Here is an 18,269-nt window from a genome sequence, read left to right as displayed (position 1 = left end):
GAAAGCCAAAATTATCTGAAATCCGAAATACAATCGGCCTCAGGAATTTTGGATAAGGATGTCATGGACAGGTAGGCGGATCAATTTAAACTGCCCCAATTTCCCCACTCTCTACCCTTCCATAAACAAAAAGCAGTCAATGAACTGGAACAGCCAACAGAGAGATCCGTGGTACAGCAACTGAAGAGGAAAGAGTCAAATTGGACCCCTCTGGAATGCCGCTGCCCTAGACTCGACATGTATGCCCAAGCTGTCAGGAGATGCATCAATGCCAGATTCATCAGCCGCACTCACAAGACAGCCCTGAACGTCACCAAAGCACAACGCAACGCCATCCATGCTCTCAAGACCAACCGCAACATTCTCATCAAACCAGCAAAGGAGGAGCTACCATCATACGGAACAGAACTGATTACTGCAAAGATGTGTACCGGCAACTGAACAACCAAGACAGTTACCTGCAGATCCGACCAAAGAGCACATCCGCCAACTCAAAAGAATTATCAAGACCTTTGATCCGGACCTTCAGAGCATCCTCCATGTTCTCATCCCATGTACTCCCTGCAATGGAGATCTCTTCTGCCTCCCGAAGATACACAAGGCCAATAAACCCGGCCGTTTCATCGCATCAGGCAGTGGGACCCTGTGAGAGAACCTCTCTGGCTACGCCGAGGGAATCCTGAAACCCATCGTACAAGGAACCCCCAACTTCTGTCACAACACTACGGACTTCTTACAGAAACTCAGCACCCATGGAGCAGTTGAACCAGGAACACTCCTCGTCACAATGGACGTCTCGGCACTCTACACCACGATGATGGCATTGCTGCAACTGTCTCACTACTCAACACCGACAACTGCCAATCTCCAGATGCAATTCTACAATTCATCCGCTTCATCCTGGACCACAACGTCCTCACCTTCAATAACCAGTTCTTCATCCAGACACAGGAACAGCCATGGGGACCAAATTTGCACCTCAATATGCCAATATCTTCATGCACAAGTTCGAACAAGACATCTTCACCACACAGGACCTTCAACCGATGCTACACACGAGATACATCGAAGACATTTTCTTCTTTGGACTCACGGCGAAGAATCACTGAAACAACTATATGATGACATCAACAAGTTCCATCCCACCATCAGACTCACGATGGACTACTCTCCAGAATCAGTTGCATTCTTGGACACATGCATTTCCATTAAGGACGGTCACCTCAGCACCTCACTATACCGCAAGCCCACAGATAACCTCACGATGCTCCACTTCTCCAGCTTCCACCCTAAACACGTTAAAGAAGCCATCCCCTATGGACAAGCCTTTCCTATACACAGGATCTGCTCAGATGAAGAGGAACGCAACAGACACTGAACGATGTCCTCGTAAGAACAGGATATGGTGCTCGATCGACAGTTTCAATGCGTCACCGCGAAAAACCGCACCGACCTCCTCAGAAGACAAACACGGGACATGGCCAACAGAGTACCCTTCATCATCCTGCGTTTCCCCAGAGCGGAGAAGCTACGACATCTTTGGAGCCTTCAACATGTCATTGATGAAGATGAACACCTCACCAAGACCATCCCCACACCCTCACTACTTGCCTTCAAACAACTGCGCAACCTCAGACCATTGTTCACAGCAAACTACCCAGCCTTCAGGAGAACAGCGACCATGACACCACACAATCCTGCCACAGCAATCTCTGCAAGACATGCCAGATCATCGACACGGATGCCATCATCACCCGAGAACACCACCAACCAGGTACATGGTACATACTCATGCAACTCGGCCAACATTGTCTATCTGATATGCTGCAGGAAAGGATGTCCCGAGGCATGTTACATAGGCGAAACCATGCAGATGCCACAACAACAGATGAACGGGCACCGCTCGACAATAACCAGGCAGGAATGTTCCCTTCCTGTTGGGGAACACTTCAGCAGTCAAGGGCATTCAGCCTCCGATCTTTGGGTAAGCCTTCTCCATGGCGGCCTTCAAGATATACGACAACACAGAATCACCAAGCAGAAACTGATAGCCAAGTTCCGCACACAAGGACAGCCTCAACCGCGATCTTGGGTTCATATCACACCACTTGTAACCCCCACCATTTGACCTGGGCTTGCAAAATCTTACTAACTGTGGCTCGAGACAATTCACACCTCTTTAACCTGTGCCTATCCCTTTCTCCACTCGCATTGTCTGTACCTGTAAAGACTCGCATTCCAACCATGATCTTGCAAGTGAATCTGTGTCTATATATGTCCTGTTTGTGAACCTAACTCTCCACTCACCTGATGAAAGAGCAGTGCTCCAAAAGCTCGAGATACCAAATAAACCTGTTGGACTTTAACCTGGTGTTGAGACTTCTTACTGTGCCACCCCAGTCCAACGGCAGCATCACCACATCATAAACAGAAAGTGTAGCTTTACTGGTGATGCATTGTCCCCAGTGCGTTTACACGCACGCGCACACATTTTGTTTACCCAGAATCCTAATTCAACTGGAAAGTTCCTTCCAAAGGGAGGTTTGGTTCATTGTAGATTGATCTGCCTTCCCAGAGCTGAGACTTCCAAGACAGGAGAAGGCATGTAGAATCTATTAGTCTGAAGGCACGAGTCCCAAGGTTCCAGCAGTCGACGGTTTCCCGAGGGTCCCAAGGTCTTTATGCTGCCACCAACTTGGTGGTAGATAGCACAAGCTGTTGTCTGGAGTTCTGCTCATTTTGGAAGTCAAACAGGAACTGCCAGGGTTCAGTTCCAACAGATGATATCACAATGCAGCTTAAGGTCATGTGACATCCCTCCTCAATGCTGAACACAGGATGTATATTCCCAAGGCTGGAATCTTGCAGATTAATTGGAGCCTGGAGGCCTTCTGTTTTTGGACACTAGTGTCAAGATTAATTTAATTGCCAATACTCTGCCAAAACTATGGTGATAATGCTTCGACCACTAGCACCATTATGGGAGATTACAACTTGCAAAGGTTTTTCTTTGTTCGGAGTTAGCTGGACCAGACACCGCGTCCCTGAGGCCATTGTTACCTTGAAACTGCTTCAAGGCACCAGGTCACTGGCTGAACCATTTACTGGCTCAGCAATTTCTCATTTTTAAACAGTGCAGAGAAAAAAATGACTGTAAAATAGTCCGGCTAACGGACATAATGTTTTTTAAAATCTTCCATGCCTCAACCGTGACAATAGAAAATCAATCAATTCGTACTGACAAAACGTTGAAACAGATGGACTGTAACAGTTCACAATGAAAGCTGTTAGTAGGGTTTTCCGGCGAGGTGGCAATTATACTTAGGAAACCAATGTCAGGAAACCAATGTCACAGTATAAAGATAAAACTTTATTAAAAACCAGTGATCAATGGGAGAAATTATATCAATGGTCTTGAATACAGAATACCCGGATCTCTCGAATAAGTTCTGGTATCAGTAAAAAAACAGGACACTTATACATTTTCTTAATCTGATTCTCTGCCTTACATTAATTTAAAAGTAATTTTATTTAATGGCCATACATCAATATAAATCTTTGTCAGACAATTCAGCCAATTGCTTAGTACTTTCCAGCATAATGGTTTCTTATTTGTCCATTACTAACCGGACGTTATTCCCACTCCAGCTCTGACTACTCCCCTGTTGCCTGGGTATGGCAGCCATGACTGTAATGGCCAATGTGGAAGTTCCCAGTGGCTCACTGCCAAGTTTGACTAGACATCTGTCCCCGCGTCCAGGGTTATGTCTAATCTGAGCTGCAAATCAATTGTTCATAAAGTTGCAAAATGTGTACCCTTATAATGATCTCCCAGGTATGAGTATGCTAACTGAAGGTTCCCAGGCCTTTGGCTATTAAACTACTCAACTTTCCCATTATGCCTTTCGGTACATTACATTGATTATGTTTTCAGTCACAGTAAAATACTTTGAAATACATTTAAAATATTAACTTATGTCTTATAATCATAATTTTTTTTTATTCATTCGTGGGACATGGATGTTACTGACTGGCCAGCATTTATTGCCCATCCCTAGTTGCCCTTGAGAAACATAGAAACATAGAAAAACTACAGCACAAACAGGCCCTTCGGCCCACAGGTTGTGCCGAATACATCCCTACCTTCTAGACCTACCTATAACCCTCTATCCTATTATGCTCCATGTACTCATCCAGGAGTCTCTTAAAAGACCCTGTTGAGTTTGCCTCCACCACCACTGACGGCAGCCGATTCCACTCGCCCACCACCCTCTGTGAAAAACTTACCCCGAACATCTCCCCTGTACCTACCATGGTGGTGAGCTGCCTTCTTGAATCGCTGCAGTCCATGTTCTGTGGGTTGACCCACAGGGAGGGAATTTCAGGATTTTGACCCAGCGACTGTGAAGGAACGGCGATATATTTCCAAGTCAGGATAGTGAGTGGCTTGGAGAGGAACTTGCAGGTGGCAATGTTCCCATTTATTTGCTGCCCTTGTCCTTCTAGATGGAAGTGGTCATGGGTTTGGAAGGTGCTGTCTAAGGATCTTTGGTGAATTGCTGCAGTGCATCTTGTAGATAGTACACACTGCTGCTACTGAGCGTCGGTGGTGGAGGGAGTGGATGTTTGTAGATATGGTGCCAAGCAAGCGGACTTTGTCCTGGATTGTATCAAGCTTGAGTGTTGTTGGAGCTGCACCCATCCTGGCAAGTGGGGAGTATTCCATCACACTCCTGACTTGTGCCTTGTAGATGGTGGATAGGCTATGGGGATTCAGGAGGCGAGTTACTCAGTGCAGTATTCCTAGCCTCTGACCTGCTCTTGTTGCCACTGTGTTTATATGGTACATCCAGTTGAGTATCTGGTCAATGGTAACCCCAAGGATGTTGACAGTGGGGGATTCAGTGATGGTTATGCCATTGAAAGTCAAGGGGCGGTGGCTGGAGTGTCTAAATTTAATCACTCGATTCAATTATCTTATTGCATTAACATGTGGGTAAGTCATCATCCCTCTACCTACTATTAGTTCTGTCAGTGTCTGTATTCTGTCTATCCTAAGAGATATTCAAAATAATTGCTTTCAATAACTCGCCACCATCTGCATGAGGACAATTAGGGATGACCAACAAATGCTGGCCTTGCCTGCCATAGTGTTCAACCCATCAGCCACAATAGCAGCTTTTCATGTCGTATCGTGCACTGCACTTCAAACATCATTAAGCATTCATTCAGTGAATGCATCATATCACTGGTGGGCAGCATCTGATTCACCAGCCCCACCTAGACGTCAGCACTTCTTAACTCCATGCACAGCATTTGCATCCTCTGCAGCTTAGGATAACTCTACAAAAGAAATAGCATCCAAAGGAAGAAGGTATGCAGCATCCAAATTTAGTGACACTTCACTGGAGCACCTGTTGGGCACAGTCGAGTTCTGCTGCAATATCCTCAATCCATGTTCTGGCTGTAGGACATCCAGCAAGGTGACCAATCTGACTCGGGAGGCAGTCACAGTGGTGGTGAGTGCCAATATCCTTCAGAGGACAACACCCACCCAGTGCAGGAAGATGACAAATTATTTCCTCTGTTCCATCAGGGCAAGTCAATCATTTCATCTCTCAACTCACAAATCAATTACACCTTCACAAAGATCTCAACTCGTTGAATAAAGGGCCGAGTGTTCTACTCCTGCTCCAAGTTTCCATGTTTGTGTGTAATGTGGGCTTCTGATGCAGAGTGAAGGGAAGATTCTGGCGAGTAGGCACCATAATGATGTGCTAATGACATTCGTGACATTGAGTGGCTGGAAACACAGCCCACCATTGACGGGTGAAGTACACAATCACTTTTCTGTTTTATCCCATCAGAAATCCCGTTTTGGGCCTTGTCGCAGAATTTAGCTCTAATGCCCGACATGACTTCTGTCCTCATTCGGAGCGGAAATTTCCGGTCAAGGTCTTTTCCAGATCTCACAAGATAGGGTCAGGTGCTTGAATTAGCAGAGGCCCTTAAATCTAACAGTTAACTTGAAGTTTGGGGTAAAATGCACTTATTATTAGAATCATGAGAACTTAAAATAGAAGAAAGAACTTGGGGGTAGATAGGACAATAAATGGCCAACGACAAACCTGCACATTAAGGGCTTCTGAGGGAGTTCACTGCTCAACCATCTTGCCAACAGTGCAATATTACTGCACTCGTGTGATTTATACCTGCAAACTTCACCAAGAAAAGTTGGGGATTGTTCATGCCCCTGAGGCCAGTAACATGTCTATAGGGCTTGGCACTGAAACATATCCAATGGCATGAAATTGTGGTACCAGCCCATTAAACCTACCAAAAATATTAAGGCCTGTCCAGTCAATTCTAAAATAATTTTTAGCTGCATTATAAGTCTTAATAGCAGTCAAGTAGCCACACTACCACTGAAAATTAACATTTACAGGTATGACACCTCATTTCTTATCTTAATTTTCAAAAATTCTTGGGATGGGATGTGGGCATCGCTGGTGAGACCAACATTTGGTACTCATCCCTAATTACTCTTGAACTGGGTGGTTTGCTAAGCCACTCCAGGTAATACAAGGATGGCAGATTTGCTTCCCTAAAGGATATCAGTGAACCAGATGCATTTTTACAACAAATGATGGTAGTTTCATGGTCACTATTACTGATCGTAGCTTTCAATAGCAGATTTTATTAAATGAATCGATTTTAATAAATGAAAGCTACCATGGTGGGATCTGAACCATGAGCAAGCCAGAGCCTGAGACTTTGGACTATTAGTGCAGTGATATTACCACTACGCCACTTTTTGGTTTGTCACTTCCTCTTTGCTTTTTAACTCCCTATTTACATTTCTGTGCTCAATTTGACATTGAATTCAATATTCTAACAGGCATTTCCTGGTACAGACACTGTGCTGCTCATTAATAATTCTCCAATCAGATTGGTTAAGGAGATACACAAATGCTTGCTCTGTTCATACAGATCCTAAGTCCTCTGCAGAGGACACGATGCTGTTTGGATCTCAAAAATCCAATGGAATGCCTATAAACATATTGAATGGCTGACATTATTCGCTCTCCAGGAGAAAAACCTAGCCCATTTAATTTTAAAATGGAAGAGGTATACTGCAAATGGGGTAAAAAGCAAACAAGGAGTTTTAAATTGCAATCTAGGATCTTTCAGGCATGAGTGAGTCACTCCCATTCAGGAAAAAACAGAAACCTTACATCAGACCATCTTCATTTGAATACAAATTATGATCAGATGTGCGAGATAGGATGACTTTTGTTTCTCTCGACATATATTTACAGGAAAAATAAAAAGTAATTCAATTGATCTATTTAGCTGACAATAGGGCAAGACAGTTGTAAATATACTATTTTGTTGTGGCTAATTGAATCATAGAATCCTACATGGCAGAAGGAGGCCATTCGGCCCATCAAGTCTGCACTGACCACAATCCCACCCAGGCCCTATCCCATAACCCCATGCAATTACCCTAGTTAGTCCCCTGACACTAAGGGGCAATTTAGCATGGCCAATCCACCTAACCCGCACATCTTTGGACTGCATATTGCAAAGTGAATTTGTCCAATCAGTTTAATGAAAACATTTAGCTTCATTCAAGTTGTAAATAAAACCAGAACAGTTGGTTAATCAATTAAATCAAATATCTATTATTATGAATGTCACAAACATGTAGATTATCCACAACAAAATATTCTTCCTTTTCTCATTTAATAATTGTGATATTGTTGACATTGCTGCAGTTCCACAGATTTTCATTTCTAAAGACATTAAATAGAGGTCAAGCCAAGAAGGGTCCATTCAGAATATTAGAAGTAAAAGGAGGCTAAATTATCTTACGGTTTAAATGGCCCATTGAATGAGAGAGTCACGCAAAATAGGAATGCACTTGTTTCAAACTCTGGTCGGCACTGCTATCCAATCATAACCAGGTGACAGTCGGGATGCTCTGGCTAGTTCAAACCCTCGTGGTCTGTGAGATAGGCATGAAGGAGGAAAGAGGAGGGAAATAGGGGAATAAGATGGCCCAGGATTCTATTCCTGAATTGTTATTCAATAACTGCTCAACAGTAGATGTGGAAAGGAAATGTTAATGGATGTCAGGTAAGAACAGGATTGGACTTGCCTTTGATGTTGAATATCCTACCAGATCCAATCCCCGCACATGAAGAATGGCCACTTCAACAAAGTTCCAGAAAGTTATAATATAAGTGACAGTCTTCAAGGAAAAAAAACGGAGAGGTGAAGAGGGATAAAAAACAACAGAAGCCTACCATTTTCTGCAATCCAAGGGTTTGCATGCATTTTATTTCTGAAAGTTCTATGTGGGATACCAGTAAACTGTGGATTCTTTGCAATAGTGTTGTATGTGAATAAGAATAATAATATCAATGTGGAGTCCCAGTGATAAATTTCTTTGGTCTTCATTAGAATCAATAAATAATCAGTTTCCTTTCCTGTAGCTGGTATTATATTATATTGACAAATAACCCCCAGGTTGCCTTTACTCATTTTGAAAACAAATAGCAAAGTGCTCAAGTTTGGAGTTCTTGTTCATCGCGCCCATGCCCTATTGTTGCTGTGCCTATCCAATACCTGCCACGGATGCATCTGTCCATCACGATATCTGTACCGCACTCTTCATGGAGACAATAAGCCCGATTTTACCATTGCGTTGCACCTGTTTTCGGGCACGAAAACTTGGTATAGTTGGGCATGAGGCGAGTAGTGTGATCCGTGCCCGCCTCTGCGCTGGTTCTCCCTTTCCCAAAGCCCGAAAATGGCCGCGATCAGGACCACGCCTGAAATGAGCGCGACGGCCATTTAAATGCCCAACTTTACTAGCACTTCCCCCTTTACCACCGCGTTCACCCATCCAGAATCAGTGCGAAACAGACATGCTCCATAAAAGTCCAATTCGGGTGCTCCAGTTAGTGAGGAGGTAAGTGCCGAGTGTCCGCTGCCACTTTGCTCGAGCTGCCACTCTGCCAGGGATCAGTGGAGGGGGTGGGGGTGTCCGCTGCAACTCCGCCTGAAATTAGCGGAGGGGAAGGGGAGGTCCGCTACAACTCCGCCTGAGATTAGAGGTGGGGAAGGGGAGATCTGCTGTCACTCTGCCCGAGATTGGTGGGGCAGGGTCCGTGAACGGTCTGGGTGGTGGGAGTCGGGGGAATGTCTGTGGGGACCGGGGGGGGGGGGCATTATCCGGCCCAGGAGGAATGTGGCACGGTAGCAGAATTCTATCTTTTTTTTGCGCATGCGCAGTTGGAGGTGCCGATTGGAGCTGCAGGGTTTCGGGTGTGCTAAGCCCCGCCCATAGGCTTGTGTAGCGCAATTCAGAACCGCTGATATTTTTTCAGGCAGAGTGCGTATAGGGGCGCCTGAGAACGGGTCTAAAAGTCTGATCTGAAACACTCCCAGTTTCAAGTCCGCCCAGCACTTAGAATCAAAATGGTAAAAAAGGGCCCAATGTCTCGTCTTCACATTAAACATATCCTCAATCATGCTGCCTGGTACTACCACCAGGCTAAATAGGATAGATTTTAAACTCATCGAGCAACTCAAGACTGGCCATGCATGAGATGCTGTGGGCCATCAAGCAGCAGAATTGTATTCAACCACAATCTGGAACCTCATGGTCCAGCGTATTCTCCATTCTACCGTTACCACCAAGCCAGGGGATCAACCGTGATACAATGAAAGTACAGGAGGGAATGCCAGGAGCATACCCGAACACGAGGTGCCAACTTGTGCAACAGTGCTCAGCAATTCACAACCCCTCAGATATTGAAGCAGTCCATGTCCAAATGCAAGTTCTGGACAATATCCATGTTTGGGCTGACAATTAGCAAGTAATACTTGTGCCTCAAGTGCCAGGCCATAACCATCTCCAACAAGAGAGAATCTAACTACTGTCCCTTGATGTTCAATGGTGAATTGACCGCTATCAACATTTTGGGGTTAACATTGACCAGAAATTGAGCTGGACTAAAGTATAAATACAATGGCTACAAGAGCAAGTCAAAGGCTGAGAATCTTGTAGCAAGTAACTTCCTAACTCCCCAAAGCCTGTCCACAATCTTCAAGGCACAAGTCAGGAGTGTGATGGAATAGTCTCCCCTTGCCTGGTTGAGTGCAGCTCCAACAACACCCGAAATTTGACACCATCCAGGACAAAGCAACCCACTTCATTAGCATGCCTTCCACAAACATTCATTCCCTCCATCATCGATGAATAGTAGTAGCAGTGTGTACCAAGATACCCTGCAGGAACTTACCAAGGTTCCTTAGGCAGCACTTTCCAAACCTGTGACCACTACCATCTAGATGGACAGGGGCAACAGATAAATGGAACATCACCACCTGCAGGTTCCCCTCTAAGCCACACACCATCCTGACTTGGAACTATATAGGCATTCCTTCATTCCTGGAACACTCTCTCTGACAGCACTACGGGTGTACTTACACCACATGGATTGCAGCAGTTCAAAGAAGGCAGCTCACCATCACCTTCTCAAGGATAATTAGGGATGGGCAATAAATGCTGGCCTAGTTTGCAAAGCCAACATCCCTTGAATGAATAAAAAATAGATATGCTGGTGGAACTGTGACACAGTAACCATCATAGAGACCTCATTGAGGGAGGGGCACGACTGGCAACTTAACTTTCCGGGATATAGAATCTTCAGGCGCAACAGAGAAGGGGGTAAAAGAGGAGCAGGCATTATGTTAGCTAAGGAGTGAGTTACAACAGAAAGGAGAGATTGTATCTTGGAGGGGACATCAAATGAAGCTTAGGAATAAAATAGGGGCAGCTGCATTGCTCAGTGTTTATTATAGACCCCCAGATAATTAACAGGAAATTGAGGGGCAAACGTGTTCAATTCGCAAAGATATGTAAAAATAATAATAGTGTAAGTATAGTAGGTGATTTCAACTTTCCCAACATTAACTGGAATAGACAGAGTTAAAAGCTTGCTTCAAGTGGATTTCTTGAAATGTGTAAAGGAGAATTTTTTTAGATCAAAATGTAGAGGGTCCAATAAGGGAAGGAGCTGTGCTGGACTCAATTCAGGGGAATGGAGCCAGACAGGTGGTTGAGATGGTGGGGTGCATTTTAGTGATCACGATCACAACATGGTACAATTTAAGCTTGTTACGAACAAAGAAATAGACAGGTTTCAAAAAAAGGTTTTGGATTGGGGAGAATGGAGTTTAATAAAATAAGGGAGGATCTGGCCAAGTTAGACTGGGAACGGCTACTAATGAGGAAATCTGTGAAGAGCAGTGCGTGCGTGCGGGACGGGAGTGGGGGTGGTACAATCACAGAATGTTCCCTCTAGGGTGATAGGAAGGAGTAACAAGCCCAGAGAACCATTGATGACCAGAGATATTCAGGATAAGATGAGAAGGAAAAGAAAGGCTTTTAGCAGGTACAAGGAGAGCAAATCAGCAGAGGCATTAGTGAAGTACAGCAAGTGTAGGGCAGAGCTTAAGAAAGCAATTAGGAAAGCAAAGAGGAGATATGAAAAACCTCTGGTTGAAAGAAGTAGGGAAAATCCCAAAATATCCTCCAAGTAAAATAATGGGAAGAGGATAACCTGACAAAGAGTAGGTCCCATTAGGGACAATCTGTGGGTGGAGCCAGACAGCACTGGTAGAACAAATACCTCACATCTGTCTCCACCCAAGAGAATGAGGATGAAAGTATGGAATTCAGGGAGAGAGACTGCAAGGTTCTTGAGCAAATTGTCATATGGAAGGACAAGGTATTGGAGATGTTTGGCAGGCTTAAAAGTGGGCAAATCTCAAGCTGCTGCAGGAGGCAAGGGAGGAGATTGCAGGGGCTCTGACCCAAATTTTTAATTCCTCTCTTGCCATGGGGGAGGTGCCAAAGGACTGGAGAACAGCTAACGTGCTTCAACTATTTAAGAAGGGTTGTAGAGATAAGCCAGGGAACTACAGACCAGTTAGTCTCACTCAGTGGTAGGGAAACTATTGGGAGAAAATTCTGAAAGAGAGCATCTATCTCCACTTGGAAGGGCAAGGCTTGATCAGGGATAGTCAGCATGGCTATCCCTGACAAATTTGATCAAATATTTTGAGGAGGTGACCAGGTGTGTAGATGAGGGTAGTACAGTTGATGTACTTTATGTGGATTTCACCAAAGCCTTTGACAAGGTCCAACATGGGAGACTTATAAAGAAGGTAAATAGAACATAGAACATAGAACATTACAGCGCAGAACAGGCCCTTCGGCCCACGATGTTGCACCGACCAGTTAAAAAAAAAAACTGTGACCCTCCAACCTAAACCAATTTCTTTTCGTCCATGAACCTATCTACGGATCTCTTAAACGCCCCCAAACTAGGCGCATTTACTACTGATGCTGGCAGGGCATTCCAATCCCTCACCACCCTCTGGGTAAAGAACCTACCCCTGACATCGGTTCTATAACTACCCCCCCTCAATTTAAAGCCATGCCCCCTCGTGCTGGATTTCTCCATCAGAGGAAAAAGGCTATCACTATCCACCCTATCTAAACCTCTAATCATCTTATATGTTTCAATAAGATCCCCTCTTAGCCGCCGCCTTTCCAGCGAAAACAATCCCAAATCCCTCAGCCTCTCCTCATAGGATCTCCCCTCCATACCAGGCAACATCCTGGTAAACCTCCTCTGCACCCTCTCCAAAGCCTCCACATCCTTCCTGTAATGTGGGGACCAGAACTGCACACAGTACTCCAAGTGCGGCCGCACCAGAGTTGTGTACAGTTGCAACATAACGCTACGACTCCTAAATTCAATCCCCCTACCAATAAACGCCAAGACACCATATGCCTTCTTAACAACCTTATCTACTTGATTCCCAACTTTCAGGGATCTATGCACACATACACCTAGATCCCTCTGCTCCTCCACACTATTCAAAGTCCTCCCGTTAGCCCTATACTCAACACATCTGTTATTCCTACCAAAGTGAATTACCTCACACTTCTCCGCATTAAACTCCATCCGCCACCTCTCGGCCCAACTTTGCAACCTGTCTAAGTCTTCCTGCAAACTACGACACCCTTCCTCACTGTCTACCACACCACCGACTTTGGTGTCATCAGCAAATTTGCTAATCCACCCAACTATACCCTCATCCAGATCATTAATAAATATTACAAACAGCAGTGGCCCCAAAACAGATCCCTGAGGTACACCACTTGTAACCGCACTCCATGATGAATATTTACTATCAACCACCACCCTCTGTTTCCTATCCGCTAGCCAATTCCTGATCCAATTTCCTAGATCACCCCCAATCCCATACATCTGCATTTTCTGCAGAAGCCTACCATGGTGAACCTTATCAAACGCCTTACTAAAATCCATATATACCACGTCCACTGCCTTGCCCCCATCCACCTCCTTGGTCACTTTCTCAAAAAACTCAATAAGGTTAGTAAGGCACGACCTACCTGCCACAAAACCATGCTGACTATCACCTATCAATTCATTACTCTCCAAATAACTATAAATCCTATCCCTTATAATTTTTTCCAACATCTTGCCGACAACAGAAGTGAGACTCACCGGTCTATAATTCCCGGGGAAGTCTCTGTTCCCCTTCTTAAACAATGGGACAACATTCGCTAACCTCCAATCTTCTGGTACTATACCAGAGGCCAACGACGACCTGAAGATCAGAGCCAGAGGCTCTGCAATCACTTCTCTTGCCTCCCAGAGAATCCTTGGATAAATCCCATCCGGACCAGGGGATTTATCTATTTTCAGACCCTCCAGAATATCCTGCACATCCTCCTTATCAACTGTAATACTGTCTATTCTACTCCCTTGCAACCCAGTGTCCTCCTCAGCTATATTCATGTCCCCTTGCGTGAACACCGAAGAGAAATATTGGTTCAATGCTTCACCAATCTCCTCCGGTTCCACACATAACTTCCCTCTGCCATCTATAACTGGCCCTAAACTTGCCCTAACCAACCTTCTGTTCTTGACATACCTATAGAACGCCTTAGGATTCTCTTTAACCCTATCCGCCAAAGTCTTCTCATGTCCCCTTTTAGCCCTTCTAAGCTCGCTCTTCAACTCCCTCTTAGCCAATCTAAAGCTTTCTAGTGCACTACCCGAGTGCTCACGTCTCATCCGAACATAAGCCTCCTTTTTCTTTTTAACCAACAAAGAAACTTTTTTGGTGCACCACGGTTCCCTAGCCCTACCAATTCCTCCTTGCCTGACAGGGACATACCTATCACAGACTCGCAGTAGCTGCTCCTTGAAAAAACTCCACATGTCGGACGTTCCCAGTCCCTGTAATCTCCTAGTCCAACCTATGTTTCCTAATTCTCTCCTAATAGCCTCATAATTACCCTTCCCCCAGCTAAAACCACTGGCCCGAGGTTCATGCCTATCCCTTTCCATCACTAAGGTGAACGTAACCGAATTGTGGTCACTATCACCAAAATGCACACCAACTTCCAAGTCTAGCACCTGGTCTGGCTCATTTCCCAGCACCAGATCCAATATAGCCTCACCTCTAGTTGGCCTGTCTACATACTGAGTCAAAAAACCTTCCTGCACGCTTTGAACAAAAACTGACCCCTCTAACGAGCTAGAGCTATAACAATTCCAGTCAATATTAGTCAAGTTAAAATCCCCCATAACAATTGCCCTATTACTTTCACTCCTAAGCAGGATTGACTCCGCAATCCTTTCCTCAACCTCTCTAGAACTTTTAGGAGGTCTATAAAAGACTCCCAACAGGGTGACCTCTCCTCTCCTATTTCTAATCTCCGCCCATACTACCTCAACAGATAAGTCCTCATCAAACCTCCTCTCTGACACTGTGATACAATCTCTGACCAATAATGCTACCCCTCCCCCTCTTCTACCTCCTTCCCTACTTCGACTAAAACATTTGAACCCCGGGACCTGCAGCATCCATTCCTGCCCCTGCTCTATCCATGTCTCTGAAATAGCCACAACATCGAAGTCCCAGGTACTGATCCACGCTGCAAGTTCACCCACTTTATTGCGAATACTCCTGGCATTGAAGTATACACATTTCAAACCCTGCTCCACCCCACCTCTGCAATGCCGTGTATTGCAGTCCCCATCCATGCATCCCTCACTTTCAGCCCCACTACTCAGGATCCCTCCCCCCCCCCGAATCAGTTTAAACCTCCCTGCATGGCCTTAGCAAATTTACCCCCCAGGATATTGGTCCCCTTCTGATTAAGGTGTAGACCATCCTTCTCATAGAGGTCACACCTTCCCCAGTACGAGCCCCAATTGCTTAAGTACCTGAACCCCTCCCTCCTGCACCATCCCCTCAGCCATGAATTCAAACCTTCCCTCTCCCTATTCCTCTCTAAACTATCCCGTGGTACAGGCAAGAGTCCAGAGATAACCACTCTGTCAGTCTTGGCCTTTAGTTTCCACCCCAACTCCATAAATCCCTGCCTAATATCCCCTTCCCCTATCCTCCCTATGTCGTGTGTCCCCACATGTACAATAACTTGTGGTTTATCTCCCTCCCCCCTAAGAGTCCTGAATACCCTGTCAGACACATCCCGGACCCCAGCCCCTGGTAGGCAACACACCAACCCCGAGTCCCTACCTTTAGTTCCGACCCTCCTATCTGTCCCCTTAATTGTGGAGTCCCCAATCACAAGGCCCAGTCTTTTACAGCCCCTAACCACCTGAGCTTTCTCACTCGGCTCACCCCCAGATATCTGCTCTCTATGCTCAGTTGATTCCTCCTCAACTGTAGCCTCCAGCACCGAAAACCTATTATGGAGGGGAACCGCCCCAGGGGATTGTCTTCCCGATTGCTTCTTACCCCTCCTCCTGGCATTGACCCAAGCCTCATTTCTAGGAGTTACTATTTCTCTATAACTCCTATCAACTTCCACCTCCGCCTCCCGAATTATGCGGAGTTCCTCTACCTCCCCCTCCAGCTCCCTTACACGCTCCTCCAGAAGCTGCAATCTAATGCACTTCTTACAACTAAAATCTCCTGAAACACTACTGGATTTCCTCACCACATACATCCCACAGGAGATGCAGCATACTGCCTGAACTGCCATCCCTGAAGCCATTACCAGCAAGAAAAAAAGAAAACAAAAAAAACTTCCCCACACTTATAATTAGGTTAGAGGAGGATGGAAGGGTGGGATCCTCTACCAGTGTAGAGGATCGGGTATCTCCTCTGCACCAATTTATAGGGCTAGGGGCCCGAGAGAAAAAAAACTACTACTGAGGGGGAACCTCCCAGGTAACTGACTTTTAAAGTTAAAATAAAAACCATGGGATACAGGGTAATTTGATAGAGTGGATTCAAAATTGGTTCAGTTGTAGGAGACAGGGGTGATGACAGAAGGCTGCTTTAGTGACCGGGAGCCTAGTGACCGGAAGCCAGTGTCCAGTGGCTTACCACAGGTATCTGTGCTGGGTCCCCTATTATTCATCATTTATATAAACAACATAGATGACTTGTGGGGAGGTAGGATTAGTAAATTTGAGGATGACAAAGATTGGTCGGGTGGTTAACAGTGGCACTGAGTGCAATGGGCTACAAGAGGATATAGACGGGATGGTTAAATGGGCAGATAAAAGTTAACCCTGAATAGCGTGAGGTGATACACTTTGGAAGGAGTAATTTGACAAGGAAGTATTCAATTAGCGACGTTACACGAGGTAGTTCTGCGGAACAAAGGGGCCTTGGCATGTTTTTCCATAGATCATTGAAGGCGGAAGGGCATGTTAGTAGGGCGGTCAGAGGCATAAGGGCAGCATGATGATACAGTGTTCGCACTGCTGCCTCACAGTGCCAGGGACCCAGCTTCAAATCCAGCCTTGGATAATTGTTTGTATTTGTGTTCTCCCTTTATCTGCGTGGGTTTCCACCCACAGTCCAAAGGTTAGGTGGATTGGCCATGCCAAATTGCCCCTTAGTGACCCAAGATGAAGAAGTTAAATGAATTAGCCATGGGAAATGCGTGGGGTTAATCGGGTGAGGGTGGGGGAGAGGGCCTGAGTATGTTACTCTGTCAGAGAATTGGTGCAGACTCAATGGGCCGAGTGGCCTCTTCTGCACTGCAGGGATTCTATGATATGCCTTTAGACATAGGTTACAAAAACAGGAAAGTCACTTTGGCGTCGTGTAGAACTTTGGTGAGGCCACAGCTAGAGTACTGTGTGCAGTTTTGGTCGCCACATTATAGGGAGGATGTGATTGCACTGGAGGGGGTACAGAGAAGATTCAACAGGATGCTGCCTGGGATGGAACATTTAAGTAATGAAGAGAGGTTGGATAGGTTTGGATTGTTTTCGTTGGAGCAGACTAAGGGGCAACCTGATTGAGGTGTACAAGATTATGAGGGGCATGGACAAAATGGAAAAGGAACAGCTGTTCCCCTTAGTTTAAGGGTTAGTTCAGAGGGGGATAGGTTTAAGGTGAGGGGCAGGAGCATTGGGGGGATATGAGGAAAATCCTTTTTGCCCAGAGGATGGTAATGGTCTGGAATGTGCTGCTTAGGAGCAAAAAACTAAGTATTTCTAAGTAGAATGCTTCACAAAAAATGATAAAGATAAAACAAGATGAATATATGTGATCGGATAATTTAGAAATACAGGTCTGAAAATTTACACCACAGTTTTCAAGTTTAGCAACATTAGCTTTTGTTTCCTTGGGAGAGGAAAGAGGGACTAAAACTATACAATTACTATTTCAGGCCACCATTTGATAATGAAGGCTTTGCAAGGTTAAGACTGCGAGGATTTCTTAAACAATTAAAGGAACTTGTACTTGTACACTCTTCACATCTCAGGATAATGATTGCCATGCTATTGTTCCCAACCAGGTCTCAAAACATTAAGCATTACACCGCTAACCACTATTCCTAGATTTGGGGAAGTGTTGTACCACAGGGATACAGTCTATCATCTAGGGATAGTGAGCATCATGCTACAAGACACTGTCCTCTATCTAGGGAGACAAATTGTTATGCCACGTTATATGCATCCCTGTTATATTTGATTTTTTAAGTTGTGCAAAACTGTAATTTTCAGATATTTTAGGTTAACTAGATTGAGTTCAGCAAATAGATAGAGAATGAGGAATTTGCAATTGGCCGTGTTCTTGCATTGTGAAAAAACTATAAGAGCCAGTGTTTCTGATTCGTGCAGAAAAGTTACCAACCACAAGATTTTCTGATCATGATA

General features: G+C 45.1%; 1 protein-coding gene across 7 annotated transcripts in view; it reads right to left on the bottom strand.

Annotated features, from left to right (window-relative positions):
- The window catches only part of snx9b (sorting nexin 9b), a 237,976-nt gene that overhangs the window by 144,908 nt on the left and 74,799 nt on the right, over positions 1-18,269 (bottom strand). The window lies entirely within an intron of this gene.

This window comes from Mustelus asterias, chromosome 15 (genome assembly GCF_964213995.1).
Source record: "Mustelus asterias chromosome 15, sMusAst1.hap1.1, whole genome shotgun sequence".
Classification (NCBI taxonomy): domain Eukaryota; kingdom Metazoa; phylum Chordata; class Chondrichthyes; order Carcharhiniformes; family Triakidae; genus Mustelus; species Mustelus asterias.
The sequence above is the reverse complement of the archived record's forward strand: the minus strand, read 5'-3'. Positions and strand labels throughout refer to the sequence as shown.